Here is a 27,729-nt window from a genome sequence, read left to right as displayed (position 1 = left end):
TTAAAAAAAGATAAACAACTAAAATAAATATCATGAAAATAGCACGCATAAACACCCAGCCCTACATCCTTCTGTCGATTTCACAGTGTACCACAGTCCCTTAGTATGTATCGCCCCTACGTTCCTTGGCGGCTACATTTAGTGCCTTTATAGCAGTGGGGTAAAAACTGTTTTTAAGTCTGTTTGTCCTTGTCCTTGTAGGTCTGTACGGCAACAGTTCAAACAGGGAGTGTCCGGGGTGGGAAATGTCCTTTATAATACTCTGGGATTTTGTTATGCAGCGGGAACTGTGTAAGTCCTCCAAGGTAAGGAGAGGGCAGCCGACAATCCTCTGGGCGTTGTCAATGGCCCTCTGAACATTCCAATACAGTATTGTATTGGAATGTTCTTCAGTATTGTGTTCAGTTCTGGGCGCCGTGTTATAGGAGAGATGTTGTCAAGCTGGAAAGGGTACGGAGATGATTTACGAGGTGGTTGCCAGGACTCGAGGGCCTGAGCTACATGGAGAGGTTGAGAGCAGGCGAGGGCTTTATTCCTTGGAGCGCAGGAGGATGAGGGGGTGATCATATAGAGGTGTATAAGATCGTGAGATGAATAGAACGGGGTAGGCGCACAGAGTCTCTTGCCCAGAGTGGGGGACATCGGCACAAAGAAGGAATTCTCTGCCTCAGAGGGCGGTGGAGGCGGGTTCTCTGGATGCTTTCAAGAGAGAGCTAGATAGGGCTCTTAAAAATAGCGGAGCTATTTTTAAGAGCCCTATCTAGCTCTCTCTTGAAATATGGGGAGAAGGCAGGAACGGGGTACTGATTGTGGATGATCAGCCATGATCACATTGAATGGCGGTGCTGGCTCAAAGGGCCGAATTGCCTACTCCTGCACCTATTGTCTATTGTCTATAAAGCCTGGCAAGTGATAGGTGGACACAGGTGAAGAGGGGGAGGTGGGTTTGTTTGGTCGATGGTCAAACAAAGACTCGAGATAAAAGGGAGACGGGGGTGTCAGAAAAAGAGAGAGGAGGAGAGAGATGTGATGAAAGACGGAAGGAGATTTGGTTGAAGGGACGGGGAAAAGGGGGGAAATGGGGGCAGGATAGTGGGAGAAAGGGGTGCACGCTAGGATTTGGCTCAGGGAAGAAAGAGAGAGGGGATTGTTACCTAATATTGGAGAATTCAACGTTGAATTCATTGTGTTGTAAGCTGTCCGTGCATAGAAGGTGCTGTTCCTCCAGTTTCTACATGGACCTGAGGACCTTAGGTTCAAGGTGAAGGGGAAACGTTCAATAGGAATCTGAGGGGTAACTTTTTCACACAAAGGGTGGTGGGTGTATGGAACAAGCTGCCAGAGGATGCAGTTGAGGCTGGGACTATCCCAACGTTTAAGGAGCAGTTAGACAGGTACATGGCTAGGACAGGTTTGGTGGGATATGGACCAAGCGCAGGCAGGTGGGACTGGTGTAGCTGGGACATTGTTGGGCGGTGTGGGCAGGTTGGTCTGAAGGGCCTGTTTCCACACAGTATCACTCTGTGACTCTTATGAATCCATGGCCTCACTCTGGCAATGGAGGAGGCCCAGGCCAGAAAGGTTGGTGGGAACGGGAGTTAAAATGGTTAAAAAAAAACACTGCTATTTATAAAGGCAGGCAGCGTGGAGAAGAAAGAAAGCACTTATAACGAATCTGTCATGACAGCAGAATGAATGAGATGAGATTCTATGGAAACGTATAATAACCTGTTAGCTGTGAAGGCGTTAGAGGGGGGAGGAGGAGGGGGAAAGGGAGAGTGGGTTTCAAGGATTAGAGACTCAAGTCATCGTCATACGGCATGGAAACAGGCCCTTCGGCCCAACTTGCCCACGCTGACTAACATGCCCCATCGACACTAGTCCCTAGTGTGCACAGGATAGTGCTAGTGTAGGGGGTGATCGCTGGTCGGCACAGACTGGGTGGGCCGAAGGGCCTGTATCTGCGCTGTATCTCTAACGTCTAAAGTAAAGTATAAAGTCATTGCTATACACGATAGCCCAACCTCACCGACTCTCACATGGAGATGGAAAACTGGGTTGAAGTATCCTCACACAATTTACTACAATAAGTGGACCTTTGATTCAAGGAACTAATAATTTTCCAAGTCATAGAGTCCTAGAGTGATACAGTGTGGCCCTTCGGCCCAACTCGCCCACACCAGCCAACAATGTCCCAGCTACCCTAGTCCCACTTGCCTGCGCTTGGTCCATAACCTTCCAAACCTGTCCTATCCATGTACCTGTCCAACTGTTTCGTAAACGATGGGATAGTCCCTGCCTCAACCAACTCCCCTGGCAGCTTGTTCCATACGCCCACCACCCTCGGTGTGAAAAAGTTACCCCTTGGATTCCTATTAAACCTTTTCCCCTTCACCTTGAACCTGTCCTCTGGTCCTCGATTCCCCTACTCTGGGTAAAATACTGTGCATCTACCTGATCTATTCCTCTCATGGTACGGGATACTGAGTTGGATGATCAGCCATGATCATATTGAATGGCGGTGCAGGCTCGAAGGGCCGAATGGCCTACTCCTGCACCTAATTTCTATGTTTCTATGTTTCTATGTTTCTATGATTTTGTATACTTCTATAAGATCTCCCCGCATCCTCCTGCGCTCCATGGAATAGAGACCCAGACTACTTAACCTCTCCCTATAGCTCACACCCTATAGTCATAGAATCATACAGCAACGAAACAGGCCATTCGGCCCGTCATCTATAGGAGCAGAATTAGGTCATTTACCCATCGAGTCTGTCCCACCATGTATGTCAACTAAATAGACTAATCCCATTTGCCCGCATTTGGCTCAGATCCCTTTAAACCTTGTGTAGGAAGGAACTGCAGATGCCGGCTTACACAGAAGATAGACACAAAAAGCTGGAGTAACTCAGCGGGACAGGCAGCATCTCTGGAGAGAAGGAACAGGTGACGTTTCAGGTCGAGACCCTTCTTCAGACTGAGAGTCAGGGGAGAGGGAAACGAGAGATATAGATGGTGATGGAGAGATATTGAACAAATGAATGAAAGATATGCAAAGAAGTAATGATGATAAAGGCAGCAGGCCATTGTTGGCTGTGTTCTGGGTGAAAACGAGTTACAGCCAATGAGACTCAACAAGACAACTTTGAAGCTGGCACGACGGGTGGAGGAGGGATGGGGAGAGAGTGGGTTGTGCAAGGGTTACATGAAGTTAGCTCACCCAGACCACAGCTAATAATGGCCTGTTTCCATTATCATGCTGTCTGACCCGCTGAGTTACTCCAGCTTTTGTGTCTATCTTCTCTTTAAAGCTTTCCTATCTATGTATCTGTCCCAGTGCCATTTAAATGCTGTTGTAGTCCCTGCCTCCTCTGGCAGCTCGTTCCATACACCCGCCACCCTCTGTGCGAAAAAGTTGCCCCTCAGGTTCCTATTAAATCTTGCCCTTCTAACATTATAATCAGCAGGAAAGGATTCAGAAAATGTCCTCAGTGTAAACATTAAATCCATCTCCCCACAAATCTTTAGCTCTTTCAACTTGCTGAAAGGAACGAAATCATCTATATTTTATCACTAAAGTGAGTTTGCCTTTATGAACACTTTGCCTCACAGCGTGGCACCAGAGCAGAGAGTTTTATGGTTATGATGCTGAATAATATTGATTTCATTAATTTAGTGAAGTTTGGTTTCGAGATACAGCTCGGAAACAGGCCCTTCGGCCCACTGAGTCCGCACCGACCATCGATCCCCGCACACTTACACTATCCTACACCCACCAGGGACCATTTACATTTACACCAAGCCATTTAACCTACACACCTGTGTGTCTTTGGCATGCGGGAGGAAACCGAAGATCTCGGAGGAAACCCACGGGGAGAACGTGCAAACTCCGTACAGACAGCACCCGTAGTCAGGATTGAACCCTGAGGCAGCAAATCTACCGCTGCGCCACCACATCGCTCATTTATCCAGCTAAAAACTAATTTAAAAAATGACACACTAGAATGAACACAAAGTTATTAATGGAGTTAATATTGGTTAAAAACAAAGTAAAACAAAACCTATGATTATGATTCAGGACTGAAATACGCAGTTTTTATGAGTTCAAACATTGCCAAATTGGATTCTATAAAAGTTTTCATTTTATGGGCTATGCACAGGGAGAAAAAATACAAGAACATGAGGCAAGAATAGTTCATAACTGTGAGACCATCTGTGGGAGGGAGTGCAGTATCTTGACGGGGGAGTGGGCCACTGGAGGCCCTGCAGAAGCCTGGGGCTCAGTTGGTCCGGGCTCCGCTCCGAGAGGCCGAGCGCGTGGACCGCACACGGCCTACAGTGGTGGAGGACACCACGGCTACGCTCGGCCAGGCCGACCCTGCAACGTCGCCATGGCAACGGGCCTTCGTGGCCAGATCAAGATCCCGGCACTTACAACAACTGGGACTCTAAAATGGCATAAAAACTGGAGACTCTGGATACAGTCTCAGTGTGTACTACTGCTACACACCTGTACCTCATTGGAGATAGACTCAAAATGCTGGAATAGCTCAGTGGGACAGGCAGCATCTCTGGAGAGAAGGAATGGGTGACGTTTCGGATCGGGACCCTTCCTCAGGCCATATCGGAGATGCTTATCTGAGACGTATCTAAGTGCTTACGTTTTGTGAGACTTGCACGGAACTATATTCAAAAATGAATTTCACTGTACCATCTTCTCCTTCTTGTCGAGATTAGAAGTTGTTCTGCCAGAGTTGAACGCACTTCTTGGCATCTGCACACAATGGTGTCTGTCTTGTGCTTCTTGTGCGTGGTGGTGGAAAGATTGGTGGAGACAGGGCCGCGACGTGAACACTCTTTCCTTGACCCACACTGTACCTCAGTACATGTGACAAATACGGTACCACTCAACGCCATTGAAAGTCATAAGACCCTTTGACTGTAAACTTTGTCACACCAAGATCATGGTGGATCTATAACCTCCAGCACACTTGCCTCAAGCTCAAGGGAGGCACGGTGGCGCAGCTGGTGATGCCTCTGCCTCACGGTGCCGGAGACCCGGGTTCGATTCTGACCTTGAGCGCTGTCTGTGTGGAGTTTGCACGTTCTCCCTGTGACCACGTGGGTTTACTCCGGGTGCTCCGGTTTCCTCCCACATCCCAAAGACATGCAGTTAATTGCCCCCTTGCCTGTAAGGAGTGGGGTAACATAGATCTAGTGTGAACAGGTGATCGAGTGCACTTGGTGGGCCGAAGGGCCTGTTTCCATGCTGTGTCTTTACATCTCAGATTAGGTTAGAGATACAGCGTGGAAACAGGCCCGAGTCCACGCCGACCACCTATTCTATCCTACACACAATTGGGTACAATTTCTACGGCACCAATTAACCTAATATGGTCTTTGGAATGTGGGAGGAAACCGGAGCACCCGGTGAAAACCCACGCGGGTCACGGGGAGAACGTACAAACTCCGTCCAGACAGCGCCCGTAGTCAGGATCGAACCCGGGTCTCTGGCGCAGTGAGGCTGCAGCTTTACCGCTGGGTCACTCTTCTACCCAAAAAGCCAACTTGGTCGGCATGGACATGGCGGGCTGAAGGGCCTGTTTCCATGCTGTCTCTGCAGCAAGTTCCTTTTACCTGTCGCGGGTTTTGCTCTCTGGAAGGTTTAGCGTTCATTATAAAGCGAAGCAAAAAAAAATGAAAGCCTTTTAAGAGCTGTTTCTTAGTCTGTGCACAGGGCACCTGAACACACGGCGCCTGGCAGATTAATGCTGGAATCATGAACCCTGTCCTCATCCAGTCAAAGGCTCTCCACCAGTGCCTGATGCCAGCTCCCAGCAGGGATGGCAGCTAGTTAACGTCCAGTAAATTGGACTGTTTGCGCATTCTACAGATGTAGCAAAGCTGCCTCCCGGCACCACTTACTGCAGACTAAAGTTTTACAGCAGAATCAAAACTCCAGCACCCTTTATCTTTGGTCTTCGAAGAGTGGATTTGCAGCAGTAGGTATTATCAGTGGCCGGGCTCGCTCTCGAGTCATCCAAGCCGCCAGAGAACTCAGCGGACCCAGCAGAATCTTTAGACTATGTTGTATAACGTTAGTACCTCCACCAATGTAAAGCACTTTGGCCAACGAGAGTTGTTTTTTAAATGTGCTATAGAAATAAAAGTGACTTGATTGACTTGACTTAAGACAGACAGGCCCTTCTGCCCATCGGGTCCGCGCAGACCAGCGAGCCCCGTACACGAGCACTATCCTACACACAAACACAGACTGGGGTCAATTTACAATTTTTACCGAAGCCAATTAACATAGAAACATATAAAATAGGTGCAGGAGTAGGCCATTCGGCCCTTCGAGCCTGCACCGCCATTCAATATGATCATGGCTGATCATCCAACTCAGTATCCCATCCCTGCCTTCTCTCCATACCCCCTGATCCCTTTAGCCACAAGGGCCACATCTAACTCCCTCTTAAATATAGCCAATGAACTGTGGCCTCAACTACCTTCTGTGGCAGAGAGTTCCACAGATTCACCACTCTCCGTGTGAAAAATGTTTTCCTCATCTCGGTCCTAAAAGATTTCCCCCTTATCCTTAATCTGTGACCCCTTGTTCTGGACTTCCCCAAAATCGGGAACAATCTTCCTGCATCTAGCCTGTCCAACCCCTTAAGGATTTTGTAAGTTTCTATAAGATCCCCCCCTCAATCTTCTAAATTCTAGCGAGTACAAGCCGAGTCTATCCAGTCTTTCTTCATATGAAAGTCCTGACATCCCAGGAATCAGTCTGGTGAACCTTCTCTGTACTCCCTCTACGGCAAGAATGTCTTTCCTCAGATTAGGAGACCAAAACTGTACGCAATACTCCAGGTTGATTCCATTCCAGCTTTGGATATCCTTGAACCTGATGGACACAGTACACAGGTTCCCACACGTTGAATGAATGAATGAATGGATGAATGAATGGATGAACCTTTATTGTCATGTGTACCTAGGTAGAGTGAAATTCTTTGTTTTGCCTGCAATACACAGTTTGTACGTTCTCCCTGTGGCCTGCATGGGTTTTCCCCCGAGATCTTCGGTTACCTCCCGCACTCCAAAGACGTAAGGGTTTGTAGGTTAATTGGGTTGGTATGAATGTAAATTGTCCCTAGTGTGTGTAGGGTAGTGTTAGTGCGCGGACTTTGTGGGCCGAAGAGCCCGTTTCCACGCTGTATCTCTAAACATAGAAACATAGAAACATCGAAATTAGGTGCGGGAGGAGGCCATTCGGCCCTTCGAGCTAGCACCGCCATTCATTATGATCATGGCTGATCTTCCCCTATCAATAACCCGTGCCTGCCTTCTCCCCATATCCCTTGACTCCACCAGCCCCTGGAGCTCTATCTAACTCTCTCTTAAATCCATCCGGTGACTTGGCCTCCACTGCCCTCTGTGGCAGGGAATTCCATGAATTCACAACTCTCTGGGTGAAAAAGTTTTTTCTCACCTCAGTCTTAAATGGCCTCCCCTTTATTCTAAGACTGAACTAAGCTAAACTCAACTAATCTAAACTCCAAAGTCGTACAGGGTTTGTAGGTAAATAAAGTTTGGTTTAGTTTAAATTAGTGTCAGGTGTACCGAAGTACAGTGAGAAGCTTTTTGTTGCGCGCTATCCACTCAGCAGAAAGACGGGGTGGGGGAGATTGCAACCCTCACGTGGTCCGCCCTGTTTCAACAAATGCAATCAACCCGGCGTGCACAATCAAATAAGATCAAATAGAACGAGTTGTCCTACAACTTTAGGCTGCGCACGCCACACGCAAGAAGAAGAAGAGCAGAAAGACTATACACGAAGGTAGACAAAAATGCTGGAGAAACTCAGCGGGTGCAGCAGCATCTATGGAGCGAAGGAAATAGGCAACGTTTCGGGCTGAAACCCGGAAGGAAATAGGCAACGTTTCGGGCCGAAACCCGGAAGGGTTTCGACCCGAAACTTTGCCTATTTCCTTCGCTCCATAGATGTTGCTGCACCCGCTGAGTTTCTCCAGCATTTCTGCGTACCCTAAGGTTTGTAGGCTAATTGGCTTCGGTAAAACATGTAAATTGACGCTAGTGTGCGTTTGCGTGCTGCCTATTTCCTTCGCTCCATAGATGCTGCTGCACCCGCTGAGTTTCTCCAGCATTTTTGTCTACCTTCGATTTTCCAGCATCTGCAGTTCCTTCTTAAAGACTATACATGATTACAGTCAAGGCACATCTGCAGTGCACAGATACGGGATAAAGGGAATAATGTTTAGTGCCAGGTAAAGTCCAGTAAAGTATGATGAAAGATAGTCTGAGGGTTTCCAATGAGGTGGACAGTAGCTCAGGACAGCTCTCTGGACTTCAGACTCCAGACTTTAGAGATACAACTAGGAAACAGGCCCTGAGTCCATGCCGACTAGCGATCGCCCCACACACGAACACTATCCGACACACTCGGGACAATTTACAATTTATACCGAAGGAATGTAACCACAAACCTGTGCATCTTTGGAGTGCGGGAGGAAACCGAAGCGCCCAGAGAAAACCCCCACGGTCACGGGAAGAACATGCCCGTAAGAAACTTACAAAATTCTTAAGGGGTTGGACAGGCTAGATGCAGGAAGATTGTTCCCGATGTTGGGGAAGTCCAGAGCAAGGGGTCACACAGTTTAAGGATAAGGGGGAAATCTTTTAGGACCGAGATGAGAAAAACATTTTTCACACAGAAAGTGGTGAATCTGTGGAATTCTCTCCCGCAGAAGGTAGTTGAGGCCACAGTTCATTGGCTATATTTAAGAGGGAGTTAGATGTGGCCCTTGTGGCTAAAGGGATCAGGGGGGTATGGAGAGAAGGCAGGTACAGGATACTGAGTTGGATGATCAGCCATGATCATATTGAATGGCGGTGCAGGCTCGAAGGGCCAAATGGCCTACTCCTGCACCTATTTTCTATGTTTCTATGCAGATTGCGTAAAGACGGCACCCGTGGTCAGGATCGAACCCGGGTCTCTGGCGCTGTAAGGCGGCAACTCTACTTCTGCGCCATCGTGCCGCCTCAATGTTGCTGACGGGAAGGTTCAGTTGCCAGATAACAGCCGGGAAGAAACTGTCCCTGAATCTGGAGGTGTGCGTGTTCACACTTCTGTTCCTCTTGCCTGAGGGGAGAGGGGAGAAGAGGGAGTGACCGGGGTGAGACTGCTCCTTGATTACTCTTGCCTCCCCTCACTCGTTAGAGGTGAAGAGGGGAGGGAGTGGGGGGGGGGGAGTGGGATGGGTGGCGGGGACCCATCTGTACCGACTGGAGTTGATGAAAACTTCTGAACAGGACAGAAAACTTTCACAAACCACCACGTATCATAAAACCCAAATCACAATGCACTGTGGACATGTTGTCAGAATTAAATGGAACAACCAGAACGTGAGTTAGTTTCTAAACATAGATCCCGCTGGAATGAATCTTCATTTACTCATCTTTTTTTATTAATTCAATAACTCAATAGGTCCATTCTGATTGCATTCCTGATTACAGACAAGCAGAATTAATCTGTTCATAATCAATTGCTTTGGAGAAATTTATTTCCCTTAATGATTTTTGAATGGAAGACTTGTTCTTTGTAATAAAGGCTCAGAATACTGATGAAAGTTGCGTACTCCCTCTTCTGTAGTTCTTGCTGTAGTTTAGTTTAGTTTAGTTTAGTGTTGTTTGGTTTGGTCCACACAGTTATAGCAGCACCTTGCTTTGTTTGCTTGAGATTCCAGCGCCTGCATTCTCATGCAGCTCCACTGCTTTCTCCATCTTGTGCAAAGAAAATGAGCAAATGTTCCCCAGAACTTTCTCTTCATTGCCCCAATGGTGTTTCCTCTCAGTAGCATTCAGGTGAGAAGTCTATAAACCCCGGGGCAATCCCAACGTGAGCCTCCCTTTCTCCGCTACTGTGGCCTCTTGCTTTACTGCCTCCTGCTGTTATGCTCTGGAACCTTTCTCTCTCTCCCTCTCACCCTCTCCCTCCCTCTGTCCCCCTCTATCTCTCTCTCCATCTTGCTCCTTGTTTCTTGTTTCAAGGTGCAGATTGACATGTTTGATTAGTACGGGTGTCAGGGGTTATGGGGGAGAAGGCAGAAGAATGGGATTGAGAGGGATAGGTAGATCAGCCATGATTGAGTGGCGGAGTGGACTAGATGGGCCGAATGGCCTAATCCTGCACCTATTACTGATGAACTTAAGAGACACAGCATGGAAACAGGCCCTTCGGCCCACCGATTCCACACCCACCAGCAATCACCCGTACACTAGCTCTACCCTACACACCTGGAGCAATTTACAGAAGCCAGTTAACCTACAAACCTGCACGCAAACCTTTTGGAATGTGGGTGGAGACCGGAGCACCCGGAGACAAACTCCGTACAGACAGCTCCCGTAGTCAGGATCGAACCGGGGTCTCTGGCGCAGTGAGGCAGCAACTCTACCGCTGCACCACCCCCATTCTCTTCAATCTGCTGTTCCCACATTACCATAAAACACGCTTAAAACGTGACTTGCCTGCACTTATAGAACAACTCTTCACACAAACAAATCATAAATAAATGTCATTTATGCAAATACCTTAATACTTAATAATTGTTATAAATAATTCACCAGATAACCTACCGCAGTGTAAAGCGATCACAACTGGATTCCACCAGTAATTCCCAGGCAACATGGTGACTCTTGTACACTGCCTCAGTCTAATCTACTGTTATTTCACTCTCGTATTTAAATATGATTGTGGCTAAATGTGTTGGAAGGGACTGCAGATGCTGGTTTACACCAAAGATAGACACAAAATGCTGGAGTAACTCAGCGGGTCAGGCAGCATCTCTGGAGAGGAGGAATGGGGGACGTTTCGGGTCGAGACCCTTCTTCAGGCTGAGCTGAAACCTAGGTTCACTGAGATCTCCGGTTTCCTCCCACACTCCAAAGACGTGCAGGTGTGTAGGCTAATTGGCTTGGTATAAAATGTAAATTGTCCCTAGTGTGTGTAGGATAGTGTTACTGTGCAGGGATCGCTGGTCGGTACGGACTCGGTGGGCCGAAGGGCCTGTTTCCGTGCTGTATCTCTCATCTCTCTTTCTTTCTTAGGCCCCCTGCAGTCATGACTGACCATGGGTGTCTCCAGGGTTGGAGGACGCCTGTGCGTGACTTTGTTTAACGTTGGAAGACTGGTGCACAGACAGCCACCCCACGGTCCTTGACAGATCTGGGTCAGGATCCAGTGGCATGGAGTCCAAGACGACCGGAGTCCCTTTTCTGCCGCAGCCTTCATCCGCCTTCCCAGCCGTTGTGACGCTCCACTAAGGTCAGCCATCGTCCTCCGCCTGTTCCACCGTTGAGGTCTTGATTGGATTGGCTCTTTGTCAGAGACCTCCCCCCTCGACCTTACCGCCATGGGTGGCCCTACCAGGAGCACAGCTCCAGACGGCATCGCTCTCAGGATCTCAGGTCCAAGCTAAACTAAAATCATCATTCCTAACATCCTTTTAATGATACAACATTGTTTCAAGGTGTATTTGCTCGGCAATCCCCCTCAGCTGCTGGTTTGGGACATTTGCCTCCTTCATATAACAAGAATCAGCAAACAGCAACAATTTCATGGCTCCAGTGTTTCAAACCTCCCCTGAGTGTCATAGCCATTGCCTGATTCAAGAAATGCATTTCAGATCTGCAAACTGCAAGCGCATTTTTTATATCCATGAGACATGCAGTAACTCATGGCCCTTAAAGAGAGAGCAGTCTCTCCCCTGCGCGGCACGGTGGCTCAGCGGTAGAGCTGCTGCCTTACAGCGCCGGAGACCCGGGTTCGATCCTGACTACGGGTGCTGTCGGTACGGAGTTTGTACCTTCTCCCCTGCGAGATCTTCAGTTTCCTCCCACACCAATCTGTGATCCCCACACTCTAACACTATCCTACACACACTAGGGACAATTTACATTTATACCAAGCCCATTAGCCTATAAACGTCACCTATTCCTTCTCTCCATAGATGCTGCCTCACCCGCTAAGTTTCTCCAGCATTTTTTGTATTCTGCTAGAGGCAGGAAACATGTTCCCGATGTTGTGGGAGTCCAGAACTAGGGGCCACAGTTTAACAATAAAGGGTGGGCCATTTAGAACGGAGATGAGGAAAAACTTTTTCACTCAGAGAGTTGTATATCTGTGGAATTCTCTGCCTCAGAGGGCGGTGGAGGCCAATTTTCTGGATGCTTTCAAGAGAGAGTTAGATAGGGCTCTTAAAGATAGCAGAGTCAGGGGATATGGGGAGAAGGCAAGAACGGGGTACTGATTGGGGATGATCAGCCCATGATCACAGTGAATTGCGGTGCTGGCTTGAAGGGAGAATGGCCTACTCCTGCACCTATTGTCTATTGTTTATTTAACTTGTGAGCAATGACAATTACAGGGGCAGAACTGGATGGTCTGAAGAGAATAACTCAAGAGAAAATTAATAATAATGAGAGAATGAATTATTGATGATCGGAAAGTGGTAAACCTTCCTGAGAAGGAGAGAAAGTAAAGCGGATAAAGAAAGTGGCAGTACGACCCAACACAGGCATTTGAATTGGCTGCTGAAATAAATATATCCAGTGGAAATTGAATGTGGTTAATATAATTTGTGAAGAAATTTACTCAGTCAGTGGGAAGATAATGATAGAAAATTACTATCTGTTGGTGAGCAGATTGGACAGAAATGGGCTGTGGCTGAGTAGTAAGGCAACAAAAGGGTGATTCAGTCCTAATGGAAGCTCAGTAATTATCCCCAAAGTGGTAAATCAGAGGTGAGAAATAAGTTCCTGCATGTATTGTTAGACTGGTCCTCGATGTTAAGTGGGCAATAGCAACAGATATTCAATGAGACATAGGGTTTCGCAACAACACTGAACTGACTCTGATCCCAAGGCCACCCACAGTAGCGTGTTACTTGGATTCAACACTTTGTCCGACAGCGCCTAATAGGATAATTCTTCTGCTAATGGACTAATAATCCCGAGACTTGGATCTTTGGTCAAGAGTTCGACGCAGTACCATGGCCTGCGGGGGAATTTAATTTAGTTCATTAACCAGACCCAAAGCCTTAAAATAAAAGCCAGCACTAATGAAGGTGAGCATGAGATTGCTGGATTAGCATGTTAAAAGAAAAAACAAAAATAGAAACGAGGAACTGCAGGTGCTGGTTTACAACAAAAAAAAGGACACAAAGTGCTGGAGTAACTCAGCGGGCCAGGCAGCATCTCTGGAGAAGGTGGATCCAGAACAAGGGGTCACAGTTTAAGGATAAGGGGGAAATCTTTTAGGACCGAGATGACGAAAACATTTTTCACACAGAGAGTGGTGAATCTGTGGAATTCTCTGCCACAGAAGGTAGTTGAGGCCACAGTTCATTGGCTATATTTAAGAGGGAGTTAGATGTGGCCCTTGTGGCTAAAGGGATCAGGGGGTATGGAGAGAAGGCAGGTACAGGATACTGAGTTGGATGATCAGCCATGAGCATATTGAATGGCGGTGCAGGCTCGAAGGGCCGAATGGCCTACTCCTGCACCTATTTTCTATGTTTCTATGTTTCTATAGGTGAAGTTTTAGGTGACGTTTTGCCGTCTTCAACGCACCAGGCTAAATATGTTACCTCGAGGTGCAAGATTGTGATCAAGCTGGGCCAGACTTTACAGGGACCAACACTGTCTAGCAAACTCAGCGGGTGCAGCAGCATCTATGGAGCGAAGGAAATAGGCAACGTTTCGGGCCGAAACCCTTAAGGAAATAGGCAACGTTTCGGGCCGAAACCCTTAAGGAAATAGGCAACGTTTCGGGCCGAAACCCTTAAGGAAATAGGCAACGTTTCTGGCCGAAACCCTTCCGGGTTTCGGCCCGAAACGTTGCCTATTTCCTTCGCTCCATAGATGCTGCTGCACCCGCTGAGTTTCCCCAGCACTTTTGTCTAGCTTGATTGTAATCATGTGTTGTCTTTCCGCTGACTGGTTAGCACGCGGCAAAAAGCTTTTCACTGTACCTCGGTACACGTGACAATAAACTAAACTAAACTAAAATATGTCAATGGCATTTATGATCATAAAAGATTAAGTGCAAGCTGAACGAAAGGTGCTGGTGGCACTGGAAGAAAATGTAATTACCCACCAATTCAAAACCATCTCTTCATGAGCAACTTATTCTTCAGCTAATCGGGGGAAATTTAATTAGAAAATAACGGCAAACACTTCCAGAATGTCTTTCACAACTGATAACAACCGTGTTGAAGAATGGTATAATTAATCTAGTTAATGTTCCCAGCACACGCTCTTTATTTTCACTCCCCCATCAATATGCAATCCAAGATTTGAAATGGTGAAATAATGGAGTTTTTTTTGCCCTGTATTTTTCTCCTGAGCTTCCAATTCAACTTTCGATGATTGCTTCCCGCCTGTGATTGCCTTTGTTTTTCCACAACTTCAATAACTGCCTATAATTAGATGGAACATTGTTCTTGACACAGCGTCAGCTAAAGCAAACTTTGGAATACCTCAAAAGCCTGCCGTCACGAGGGGGGGAGCGGTGGGGGTGGGGGGGATGTGGAGATAATCCACTTGCAGCAAATCCATTTCAGTTGCGACACTGTGCTACCATCCCACACATTTACTGCAACAACCAGCATTTACTTCAGTGGTTAGTTTAGGGTGGAGAGGGCACAGAACTCCATACTTAGACATATTTCATGTGGGCAGCTTACAACCCAGCGGTATGAATAAAAAACGAAACGATAGAACTGTGTTTGTCCCAGGAAATTAATTGATCTGCCAACAGTCATAAAACACACAAAACGCATGAAACATGATATTAAATAGACGAGTGGACAGGCTTGGGGGATGTGCAAAGATTGGGATGGGGGGGAGGGGGGGAGGTGGGGGGAGTCAGTCTCAGTCTACCCCACGACAGAAGGGGGAGGAGTTGTAAAGTTTAATAGCCACAGGGAAGAAGGATCTCCCGCGGCGTTCTGCAATATATATTGTTTTCTCTAACTTCAAGTATCCCTTGCATCCCCCCCCCCCCCCTCCCCCACCCAAGTCATTGTCTGTATTGTTCAAGAAGGAACTGCAGATGCTGGAAAATCGAAGGTACACAAAAAAGCTGGAGAAACTCAGCGGGTGCAGCAGCATCTATGGAGCGAAGGAAATAGGCAACGTTTCGGGCCGAAACCCTTCTTCAGACTGATAGGGGGTGGGGGGGGGAGAAGGAAGGAAAAAGGAGGAGGAGGAGCCCGAGGGCTGGGGGATGGGAGGAGACAGCAGGGGCTAACAAAATTGGGAGAATTCAATGTTCATTGTCTGTAGCTCCTTTCCACCTAGCCCACAGCTAACAATGGCCTGTCTCCTCTATCACCATTACATTATCACCATCTATATCTCCCTTGACTCTCAGTCTGTAGAAGGGTGGGGTTGCACAGTGGCACAGTGGCGGTAGAGTTGCTGCCTTACAGCGCTTTCAGCCCCGGAGACCCGGGTTCGATCCCGACTACGGGGCGCTGTCTGTACGGACGTTGTACGTTCGCCCCGTGACCTGCGCGGGTTTTCTCCGAGATCTTCGGTTTCCTCCCACACTCCAAAGACGAACAGGTTTGTGGGTTAATTGGCTTGGCATAAATGTAAATTGTCCCTAGTGTGTGTAGGATAGCGTTAATATGCAGGGATAGTTGGTCGGCGTGGACTCGGTGGGCCGAAGGGCCTGTTTCTGCGCTGTATCTCTAAACTAAACCAAACTAAACACTAAACTAAGGGTCTTGACCCAAAACGTTGCCCATTCCTTTTCTCCAGACATGTTGTCTGACCTGCTAAGTTACTCCGGCATTTTGTGTCTATCTTCCGTATAAACCAGCATCTGCAGTTCCTTCCTACACATGATAACATGAGCAAGAATTTCTTTAGTCAGAGGGTGGCTAATCTGTGGAAATCTTTGCCACAGAAGGCTGTGGAGACAAAGTCAGTGGATGTACTTAACGCGCAGAGATAGATGGATTCCTGATTAGCACGTGTGTCAGAGGTCACCTATGGGGAGAAGGTAGACACAAATAATAATAATAATGGATGGGATTTATATAGCGCCTTTCTAATACTCAAGGCGCATTACATCGCATTATTCATTCACTCCTCAGTCACACTCGGTGGTGGTAAGCTACTTCTGTAGCCACAGCTGCCCTGGGGCAGACTGACGGAAGCGTGGCTGCCAATCTGCGCCTACAGCCCCTCCGACCACCACCAATCACTCACACACATTCACACACAGGCAAAGGTGGGTGAAGTGTCTTGCCCAAGGACACAACGACAGTATGCACTCCAAGCGGGATTCGAACCGGCTACCTTCCGGTTGCCAGCCGAACACTTAGCCCATTGTGCCATCTGTCGTCCCGAAATGCTGGAGTAACTCAGCGGGACAGGCAGCATCTCTGGAGAGAAGGAATTGGTGATATTTCAGGGTCTGAAGAAGGGTCTCGACCCGAAACGTCACCCGTTCCTTCTCTCCAGAGATGCTGGTCACGGGGAGAACATATAAAGACTGTACAGACAGCACCCGTAGTCAGGATGGAACACGGGTCTCCGGCGCTGTGAGGCAGCAACCCTACCGGCGCGCCACCGTTCCGCCTGTGCGCGTGTAAAGAAAATGTCCCCGCATTATATCTCCTTTAAACTTTGTGGAAGTTTGCTCTTTGCTAGTTGGCAGTAGTGTGTTTTTTATTACAGCGGTGAATTTGTAATCAGTCGAGAATTATGCAATGCTCAGAAAGTGATGTGGGAATGCAAAGACTTCCTTTTAAAAGCTTGCTGCCCACAGAATGTCTCACTCACCAGCCCTCTGTTGAACCCCCACCCACACACTCCTCCAGCAGTGAATTGGTTTCAGAATTCTGCTCTCAATTACAACACTGTTGTACTTCATCCACTGCTGCAGCCTTCTCCAGCTCATCTGAAAGCGGCCTCCAGCAATCAGAGCAAGGAAGCAACAGAAGGGAAAGTTAAAGGGCTTTGTCGTTATTCATAACAGGATAAATGAGCTGACGGCACAAACAGAAGAGGATGGGCGTGATCTGAAAGCCCAATACAAAGACGTCACTGAAGCACAAGTCAAGTGTTTCAATGTCATGTCTAAACCAAATAGAACACAATGAAATTCTTACTTGTAGCAGCACAATTGATATATATGTACTATGTAAAACCCATAATAAACGAAAAAATAGTTCATATATATGTTTATGCACACGCACACACGCATATATGTAAATATATAAGTAGACACAAAATGCTGGAGAAACTCAGTAGGTGAGGCAGCATCTATGGAGAGGAGGAATAGGTGACGTTTCGGGTCAAGACCCTTCTTCAGATATATATATATATGTGTGTGTGTGTGCGTGTATATATACACATATATATATATGTACATACTGTACATTAAACCGAAGATAGCCACAAAAACCTGGAGCAACTCAGGAGGGCAGGCAGCATCTCTGGAGAGAAGAAATGGGTGATGTTTCGGGTCGAGACCCTTCTTCAGACTGACAATAGATGGTACACAATAGACAATAGACAATAGGTGCAGGAGTAGGCCATTCGGCCCTTTGAGCCAGCACCGCCATTCAATGTGATCGTGGCTGATCATCCCCAACCAGTACCCCGTTCCTGCCTTCTCCCCATATCCCCTGACTCCGCTATTTTTAAGAGCCCTATCTAGCTCTCTCCTGAAAGCATCCAGAGAACCGGCCTCCACCGCCCTCTGAGGCAGAGATTCAGGGGAGAGGGAAACTTGAGATATAGACGGTGATGTATAAAACAAATGAATGAAAGATATCCAAAAAAGTAACAATTATAAAGGAAACAGGCCATTGTTAGCTATGACTACAAAAAGTTCAGTATATTTATATATAGTAGGTATATATTTATATATCGTTTACTGTATATATCAGTATATTTATATATATCCATATACATATATATATATATGGTTTCTTTATTACCATGTGTACCAAGGTATACACTCCATCTACACTCGTCCCACCTGGCTGTGTTTGGCCCGTATCCCTCTAAACCTGTCCGATCCATGTAGGAAAGAAGCTGCTCGTGAACCTGGTGGTGTGGGACTCTAGGTTTCTGCGCCTTCTCTCCGACGGTAGCAGGGAGAAGAGGTCACAGCCTGGATTGGCGGGGATCTTTCATAGTTGTCTTGATACAGCGCCTGGTGTGGATGCCTTCGTTGGTGGGGAGGGCCGAGCCGGTGATGGGCCGGGGCTGAGTCCACCGCTCTCTCTGCGGCCTCTTGGGTTGGAATAGCTGTACCTGGCCTTGATAAAAAAACAGCCAGGATACTTTCGGCAGCGCAAACTTCTGTAGAAGTTTGTTGGAATGTCGTGTGACAAGTCAAATCCCTTTAAACTTCTGTGGAAGTGGAAGTGCTTGGATAAAGACACTGAAATAATCACAAGCGCCCTGAGTATTCTAGAAAGGCGCTATATAAATCCCATCCATTATTATTACAAGTGATTTTAATTATCATATAGATTGGCCAAATCAAATGGCAAGAGCAGCCTTGGGGGCAAAGTCCTAACAAGTACTTGGAATAGATTCTTAAAGTAAGGCAGTCAGGAACCAACCAGGGAACCGGCTATTTTAGATCTGGTACTGGGTAATGAGATACAAATAATTAATGATCTTGGAGTTAATGATCTCTGATAAAAGAAACAGGGTTGAATTAGCCCAACCAAAGACAACTACGCAGGTAAGGGGGGAAGAGGGCAGGACTGGCTGGGAAAATAGATCAAAACGGTAGATAGATCAGCCTTGGTAAAGATTTAAGGAGATATTTCAGGAGTGGAATAGATACACCGAGTCAGTCAGTGTTCTTAAGGTCATAAGTGATAGGAGCAGAATTATTGCCATAGAGGGAGTGCAGAGAAGGTTCACCAGACTGATTCCTGGGATGTCAGGACTGTCTTATGAAGAAAGACTGGATAGACTTGGTTTATACTCTCTAGAATTTAGGAGATTGAGAGGGGATCTTATAGAAACTTACAAAATTCTTAAGGGGTTGGACAGGCTAGATGCAGGAAGATTGCTCCCGATGTTGGGGAAGTCCAGGACAAGGGGTCACAGCTTAAGGATAAGGGGGAAATCCTTTAAAACCGAGATGAGAAGAACTTTTTTCACACAGAGAGTGGTGAATCTCTGGAACTCTCTGCCACAGAGGGTAGTCGAGGCCAGTTCATTGGCTATATTTAAGAGGGAGTTAGATGTGGCCCTTGTGGCTAAGGGGATCAGAGGGTATGGAGAGAAGGCAGGTACGGGATACTGAGTTGGATGATCAGCCATGATCATATTGAATGGCGGTGCAGGTTCGAAGGGCCGAATGGCCTACTCCTGCACCTAATTTCTATGTTTCTAATTAGGCCATACGGCCCATCAAGTCTACTCCGCCATTCAATCATGGCTGATCTATCTCTCCCTCCGAACCCCATTCTCCTGCCTTCTCCCCATAACCCCTGATACCCGTACAAATCAAGAATCTATCTATCTCTGACTTAAAAATATCCATTAACTTAGCCTTCAAAGCCTTTTTTGGCAAATAATTCCACAGACTCACCACCCTCTGACTTAAGAAATTCCTCCTCATCTCCTTCCAAAAAGGAACGTCCTTTATTTCTGAGGCTGCGACCTCTGGTCCTAGACTCTCCCACTAGTGGAATCATCCTCTCCACATCCACTCTATCCAAGCCTTCGAAGATAGACACAAAACGCTGGAGTAACTCAGCGGGACAGGCAGCATCTTTGGAGAGAAGGAGTGGGTGACGTTTCGGGTCGAGACCCTTGTTCCAAACCTTTCGCTAGTCGGTAAGTTTCCATGAGGTCCTCCCTCTTCCTTCTGAACTCCAGCGAGTAGAAGCCCAGTGCCGTCAAACGCCCATCGTATGTTAACCCACTCATTCCTGGGATATTATTATTATTATCCGCGTAAACGTCAGTAAGGTGGGTCTAAGGCCCGTACTATCCAATCCTGGTCTTAGTTCTTACATTTTTTATGTTTTTAGGTCTGACGACTTTGGAGATTGAAATGAATTTATCATTTAATTAGTGAGACAGAAAAATAATGCTCAATGGTGAGAGCAAATGCTGCCTGGTTAAAGCCCCAGGTACAAATACATCCAGCACGTCAGAGGGAATCGCTCTCTTAAGGCTGCTAAAAATTCAATCAAGTATTAGATGGCTTTATACAAAACAGCTAAAACCCTTCAGGAACAAATTAGTCAGGCTGCACAGCACTGATATTAAATAAATCAATCCAATCCATATTGTTCGCTACTAAATACTTAAAGTAAAATGGCCGTCCCATTTATTTCACTCCTGCAGTGCTAGCAAAGCATTGGCTCACCAGACCGCAATGCTTACAATTCCTGGCCATATCCGCCTCGCCCTTGTTGTGACACCCATCAGTTCCCCCTCCCTTAACACTTTACTCTTTAGGGAGTCCTAGAGAATCAGTGTGGAAAAAGGCCCTTCGGCCCAACTTGCCCACGCCGGCCAACATGTCCCAGCTACACTAGTCCCACCTGCCCGCGTTTGGTCCACATCCCTCCAAACCTGTCCTATCCATGTACCTGTCCAACTTTCTTAAACGTTGGGATAGTCCCAGCCTCAACGACCTCTTCCGGCAGCTCGTTCCATACACCCACCGCCCTTTGTGTGAAAAAGTTACCGCTCAGATTCCAATTAAATCTTTTCCCCCTTCACCTTAAACCTATGTCTTCTGGTCCTCGATTCACCTACTCTGGGGAAGAGACTCTGTGCATCTACCCGATCTATTCCTCTCATGATTTTGAACCTCTATAAGTTTGCCTCTCATCCTCCTGCCCTCCAAGAAATAGAGTCCTATCCTACTCAGATCCTATAGCTCACACCCTCTAGTCCTGGCATGCTTTCTCTGCACTTTTATCTTCTTACAACCGTCTCTCCACTCCAATCAATGCTATCTATGTGTCTAAGGTAGACAAAAATGCTGGAGAAACTCAGTGGCTGCAGCAACATCTATGGAGCAAAGGAAATAGGCAACGTTTCGGGCCGAAACCCTTTGGGTTTCGTCCCGAAACGTTGCCTATTTCCTTCGCTCCATAGATGCTGCTACACCTGCTGAGTTTCTCCAGCATTTTTGTCTACCTTCGATTTTCCAGCATCTGCAGTTCCTTCTTAAACAAACTATTTATGTCTCTAAACGCCTCTTTACTTTAGACCTTAGATATACAGCGCGGAAACAAGTCCACTGAGTCCGCGCTGACCAGCGACCCCCATATGCTTGCACCTACACACAAGGGACAATTTACAATTTTACCGAAGCCAATTAATCTACAAACCTGTACGTCTCTCGAGTGTGGGAGGAAACCTGAGCACCCGGAAAAAACTCACGCAGTCACGGGGAGAACGTACAAACTCCATGCAGACAGCACCCTTAGTCAGGATCAAACCCGGGTCTCTGGCGCTGTAAGGCAGCAACTCTACCGCTGCACAATTGACCAAGATGCTCTATCTACTAAGTCCCATTTGCTTGAGTTTGACTCATATTAGCAACGTTCCAAAATTTTGAGATTTTAAAAATCAAATCTGCAATTCGTCCCATCAGATAAAGCATAAAAAGAAGTTTAATTTGACACCTAATTCACTTTCATATCTTCTGTGTTAAAAATGTTACGGCCATTTTCATACTCGGAAATTGGCATCTTGTTCCCTATCGCTTTTCCATTGACTTAACACAAAAGCTGTGACCGAGGACAGTCAAAAGCCCATAAGTTTCTTAAAAATTAAGAGAACTGAATGAAATTTTCAGTTATTACAGCTTGATGCATTCAGAAACAAATATAAAACATCTTACTTGGATGACCTGAAATTAAAGCATATAATTAGTTAATTACCTAATTGTAGCTAATTACAAAATTGACCGTTGTGACGGAAATAGTCATAAACACCCAGACTGCCTTGAAAATTCAAAAATGTGATATTCTCAAGATCAGAACCTTAATATTATTGTATTATATGTTGTAAGTCTGTAACAGGTAAATAAATTACAATTTCTAGCAATAGACCAAGTCTTTATGGAGAAGATCAGTTGCTATATGGCACGGTGGCGCAGCGGTAGAGTTGCTGCCTCACAGCGCCAGGGACCCAGGTTCGATCCTGACCACGGGTGCTGTTTGTACGGAGTTTGTATGTTCTCCCCGTGACCTGCGTGGGTTTTCTCCAGGTGCTCCGGTTGCCTCCCACACTCCAAAGACGTGCAGGTTTGTAGTTCATTGGTTTGGTATAAATGTAAATTGTCCCTAGTGTGTGTAGGATAGTGTTACTCTGCGGGGATCATTGGTCGGTGCGGACTCGGTGGGCCGAAGGGCCTGTTTCCGTGTTGTATCTCTAAACTAAACTAAACTAATGGTATCACAATTGCAATTCATTCTCGGGGCTGGTGTTCAGAAGTCATGATGTTAAACAAACAGCAAAGAAAGGAGAAAGAGCAGAATTTAATTTTCTCCACTGCTATTTGAAATATTCCTTCTGCCAAGGAACAGCTTAATAAATTAAAGGGTAGTTTTAATGTAGGTAAAGCTTTCTAAAAGAGACCTATCTGTCCAGATAGACCAAGTGTGTAGGAAGGAACTGCAGATGCTGGTTTAAACCGAAGATATACACAAAAAGCTGGAGTAACTCAGCGGGTCAGGCTGCATCTGTGGAGAGAAGGAACGGGTGACGTTTCGGGTCGAGACCCTTCTTGAGACTGAAAGATAGACCAAGTGTTACTTTAGCTTATCCTTGCGTTGGCTCTAACCCCCTCAGCCTAAGGTTAGACTGATTTATTTGCATATATTAGTTATATCTGATTTAGTTATATCTAATTATCCCTGAAGGTTTCTAGCTATTTTCTCTAAAGAGTCTTCTGAAATCAAATTGAGTTTCCAGCAGCCTTATGAGACCGGTTTTCTTACAATGTTATGAATTATAAAGATTTGGATCTGCATTTTCGGATATAATTACGATGCTCGAGAGGCATTTAGACACTTAAATAGCGCCGGCTGAGTGGAGAGAGGTTTTGGTCGAGGATAAAAGGGCAGCGAAAGGTCGGCACGGTGGAGCAGCGGTAGAATTGCTGTCTTACAGCGCCAGATGCCAAATAACCTGTCGAAACAAGGAACTGCAGATGCTGGTTTACAACAAAAAAAGGACACCAAGTGCTGGAGTAACTCAGTGGGTCAGACTACATCTCTGGAGAACATGGACAGGTGACGTTTCAGGTCAGGACCTGCTTCAATGCTATTCGATCGGTAGTAAGAAAGGCAAATTCAATGCTAGCATTTATATCAAGAGGACTGGAATACAAAAACAGAGCTGTAAAGCTGAGGCTTTAGAAGGCGCTGGTCAGACCGCATTTGGAGCACTGTGAGCAAATCTGGGCCCCATATCTGAGGAAGGATGTGCTGGCTCTGGAGAGGGTCCAGAGGAGGTTTACACGAATGATTCCAGGAATGAGTGGGTTAGCGTATGATGAGCGTTTGACGGCACTGGGCCTGTACTCGCTGGAGTTTAGAAGGTTGAGGGGGGACCTCATTGAAACTTGCGGGGACCTCATTGAAACGGCGTAGATAAGGTGGATGTGGAGAGGATGTTTCCACTGGTTGGAGAGTCTAGGACCAGAGGACACAGCCTCAGAATTAAAGGGCGCTCTTTTAGAAGGGAGGTGAGGAGGAACTTCTTTAGTCAGAGGGTAGTTAATCTGTGGAACTCATTGCCACAGAGGGCTGTGGAGGCCAAGTCAGTGAATATTTTTAAGGCAGAGATAGACAAATTCTTGATTAGAACGGGTGTCAAGGGTTATGGGGAGAAGGCAGGTCAATAGCATTAGGAGGCAGAGATCAGCTATGATTGAATGGCGGAATGGACTCGATGGGCCGAATGGCCTAATTCTATTCCTATAACCTGTGAATTTGTGAGCATCTCTATGAGTCTATATGACCTGTGAGGGTGATCCATTTCGACAAACAGATTACTTTGTGCCTGGCTCGACATAGAGGAGGTAGGAAGGAACAGCAGATGCTAGTTAATGCTGGAGTAACTCAGCGGGTCAGGCTGCATATCTGGAGAGAAGGAATGGCCAACGTTTCAGGTCGAGGCCCTTCTTCAGATCCTGAAACATCAACCATTCCTTCTCTCCAGAGATGCTGCCTGACCCGCTGAGTTACTCCAACATTTTGTGTCCACCTTCGACAAAAGGGAAAGTGGGGTGAAAAGATCAAGGCTCTGCCTACCACTTCTATAGGCGATACGATACGGTACGATAGAATCTTTATTTGTCCCAGGAGGGAAATTAATTTGCCAACAGTCACAAACGTCTTTGGAATGTGGGAAGAAACCGGAGCACCCGGAGAAAACCCACGTGGGTAACGGGGAGAACGTACAAACTCCGTACAGACAGCACCCGTAGTCAGGATCGAACCCGGGTCTCTGGCGCTGTGAGGCAGCAACTCTACCGCTGCACCACCGTGCTGTATCTCTAAAGCCTAAATTAAAGTCCAAAGTCATAATTGGCAGGAAATAATTGTGGCCTCTCACTTAGTTTGAGAATGGACACGAAATTCTCCGTTGGAAAGTACAAAGAGTCAAAACATTTTGCCTGTGGGGATGGTTAGCTACTGTGAACCGCGGCCAAGAGAAGTGGGCACAGGGGTCTCTGGAAGGAGCCAGCCAGTCAGAGTTGCCCAACCTAAACTGGTCGCATTTGCTCAAGTTTAATATGGGTTGCCGTGGGAGATTGCAACCTTCACGTGGTCCGCCCTGTTTCGACTAATGCAATCAACTCGACGTGCACAAACGGAAGATCAAATAGAACAAGTTGTCCTACAACTGTAGGCTGTGCATGCCATACGCAAGAAGAAGAAGTAGAAGGTTTAATATAGTTTAATTTAATGTCTCATTATTGTCACGTGTACTGAGGTGCAGTGGAAAGATGTTTTGTTCCTATGCGGTAGATGGGAGGCGTAGGAAGGAACTGCAAAAGCTGGTTTAAACCTAAGATAGACACAAAATGCCAGAGTAGCTCAGCGGGACGGGCAGCATCTCTGGAGAGAAGGGATGGGCGACGTTTCGGGTCTCGACCCAAAGGATCTAATTTTTTGTTAGGATTGGGAAAGACTCATTCCATCATTCTCCTGCCATCTTATGCAAGCAGGTACTGACCGACCTAAAGATGACACAGCAGGAGGAATCGCAGCAAGTCAGGGAATATCATTATCTGGAGCAATGGTGATTGTTGACACCATTATCTCTGGGAGTGACATTATCGAACGCCCTTTTCACACAGAGAGTGGTGAGCCTGTGGAATTCTCTGCCTCAGAGGGCGGTGGAGGCAGGTTCTCTGGATACTTTCAAGAGAGAGCTAGATAGGGCTCTTAAAAATAGTGGAGTCAGGGGATATGGGGAGAAGGCAGGAACGGGGTACTGATTGGGGACGATCAGCCATGGTCACATTGAATGGCGGTGCTGGCTCGAAGGGACGAATGGCCTACTCCTGCACCTATTGTCTATTGCCTCTAAGGCAGCAACTCTACCGCTGCGCCACCCATTGCAAAAGCAAGTTCGCCAAAATGGTAAGGAGGAGCAAAATAGCATTGGTTGCAATACTCCTCATGGAAGAATGTATAATTAACAGCTGAGTCTATTCTATTCATGGGTCAGCAGAAGATGCAAGAACTGTACATGAATCAATTGGGCTATGATTGAATGTGTAGGAAGGAACTGCTGATTGTGTAGGAAAGAACTGCAGATGCTGGTTTAAATCAAAGATAGACACAAAATACTGGCGTGACTCAATGGGACTGGCAGCATCTCTGGAGAGAAGGAATGGTTGATGTTTCGGGGTCGGGACCCTTCTTCAGACCCTGAAACGTCACACTCCAGAGATGCTGCCTGTCCCGCTGAGTTACTCCAGCTCTTTGTGTCTATCTTCAGGCGACTATTGAAGATCACTCCCACTAATGGGTTTAACATGGTATCTCGTGGCAATCCTTTCATTCACAAATAACTGCTGACGTTCAGAGTTATCCAGTTTAAAATGAACGCAAGTGAATTATCTGAGCAGCATTGGCCACCTTATTGATAATTCCACATCGGCTGCAAGGATTTCAAGCTTCACATACCATGCTTACACAAACCCTTTGATAAATGCCTTTGTCATTTTAATATTGAACACTGAGTTCATGTTTACTCTCTGGGTCTGGAAATGTCCTTAAGTATTTGGTGCTTATGGCAGTTTAAAGCAAACGGGTCTTAAATCAATTTGACCCAAAGTAAGGAAGTGCTGGACACTGCCCGGTCCATCAGGGGTACTGCCCTCCCCACCATCGAAGGGATCTACAGGAGTCACTGCCTCAAAATGGCAGCCGGCATCGTCAGAGACCCTCACCACCCTGGCCACACTCTCTTCTCATTCCTGTCATCGGGAAGGAGGTATAGGGAGACACAAAATGCTGGAGCAACTCAGCAGGACAGGCAGCATCTCTAGAGAGAAGGAATGGGCGACGTTTCGGGTCGAGACCCTTCTTCAGACTGATGTCAGGGGAGGGGGAAGGGCAAAGATAGGATGTAGTCGGAGACAGTAAGACTAGTGGGAGAACTGGGAAGGGGAGGGGGAGGGGGATGGAGAGAGGGCTATCTGAAGTTAGAGTATAGACAATAAACTCTCTTGACTATCTGAAGATGCCCCAACACTTGAACGGCCAGGGTAGTCAAGTCAAGTTTATTCGTCACATACGCATACGAGATGTGCAGTGAAATGAAAAGTGGCAAATGCTCGCGGCTTGTGCAAAAAAAACTATAAAACAGAATGGAACAGAATCAGTAATTACATATTTTTTGGAGAAAAAAAACAAAAAAAACAGCAATTTTAAAAAGACACAACACAACAGTAAGATGGTTCGGTAAAGTTAGTCCCTGGTGAGATAGGAGTTTACAGTCCGAATGGCCTCTGGGAAGAAACTCCTTCTCAACCTCTCCGTTTTCACCGCATGGCAACGGAGGCGTTTGCCTGACCGTAGCAGCTGGAACAGTCCGTTGCAGGGGTGGAAGGGGTCTCCCATGATCTTGTTGGCTCTGGAGTTGCACCTCCTGATGTATAGTTCCTGCAGGGGGGGCGAGTGCAGTTCGGCCGAACGCACTACTCTCTGCAGAGCCTTCTTGTCCTGGGCAGAGCAGTTCCCAAACCAGATTGTGATGTTTCCGGACAAGATGCTTTCCACAGCCACTGAGTAGAAGCACTGGAGGATCCCCAGAGACACTCTGAATTTCCTAAATTGCCTGAAGTGGTAAAGGCGCTGCCTTGCCTTACTCACCAGTGCGGCAGCGTGTGATGTCCATGTCAGATCCTCTGAGATGTGGACTTCCAGGTATTTAAAGCAGCTCACCCTATCCACAGTATCCCCATTTATCTTCAGTGGTGTGTACGTCCTTGTCGTCTCCTCAGGAAGAAGGCTCACCAGCGTCTCTTCTTCCTGAGGAGACTGAAGAAGGTCCATCTGTCTCCTCAGATCCTGGTGAACTTCTACCGCTGCACCATCGAGAGCATCCTTACCAACTGCATCACAGTATGGTATGGCAACTGCTCTGTCTCCGACCGGAAGGCATTGCAGA

This window comes from Amblyraja radiata, chromosome 27, assembly GCF_010909765.2.
Source record: "Amblyraja radiata isolate CabotCenter1 chromosome 27, sAmbRad1.1.pri, whole genome shotgun sequence".
Lineage (NCBI taxonomy): Eukaryota > Metazoa > Chordata > Chondrichthyes > Rajiformes > Rajidae > Amblyraja > Amblyraja radiata.
This window is presented reverse-complemented; position numbering follows the sequence as displayed.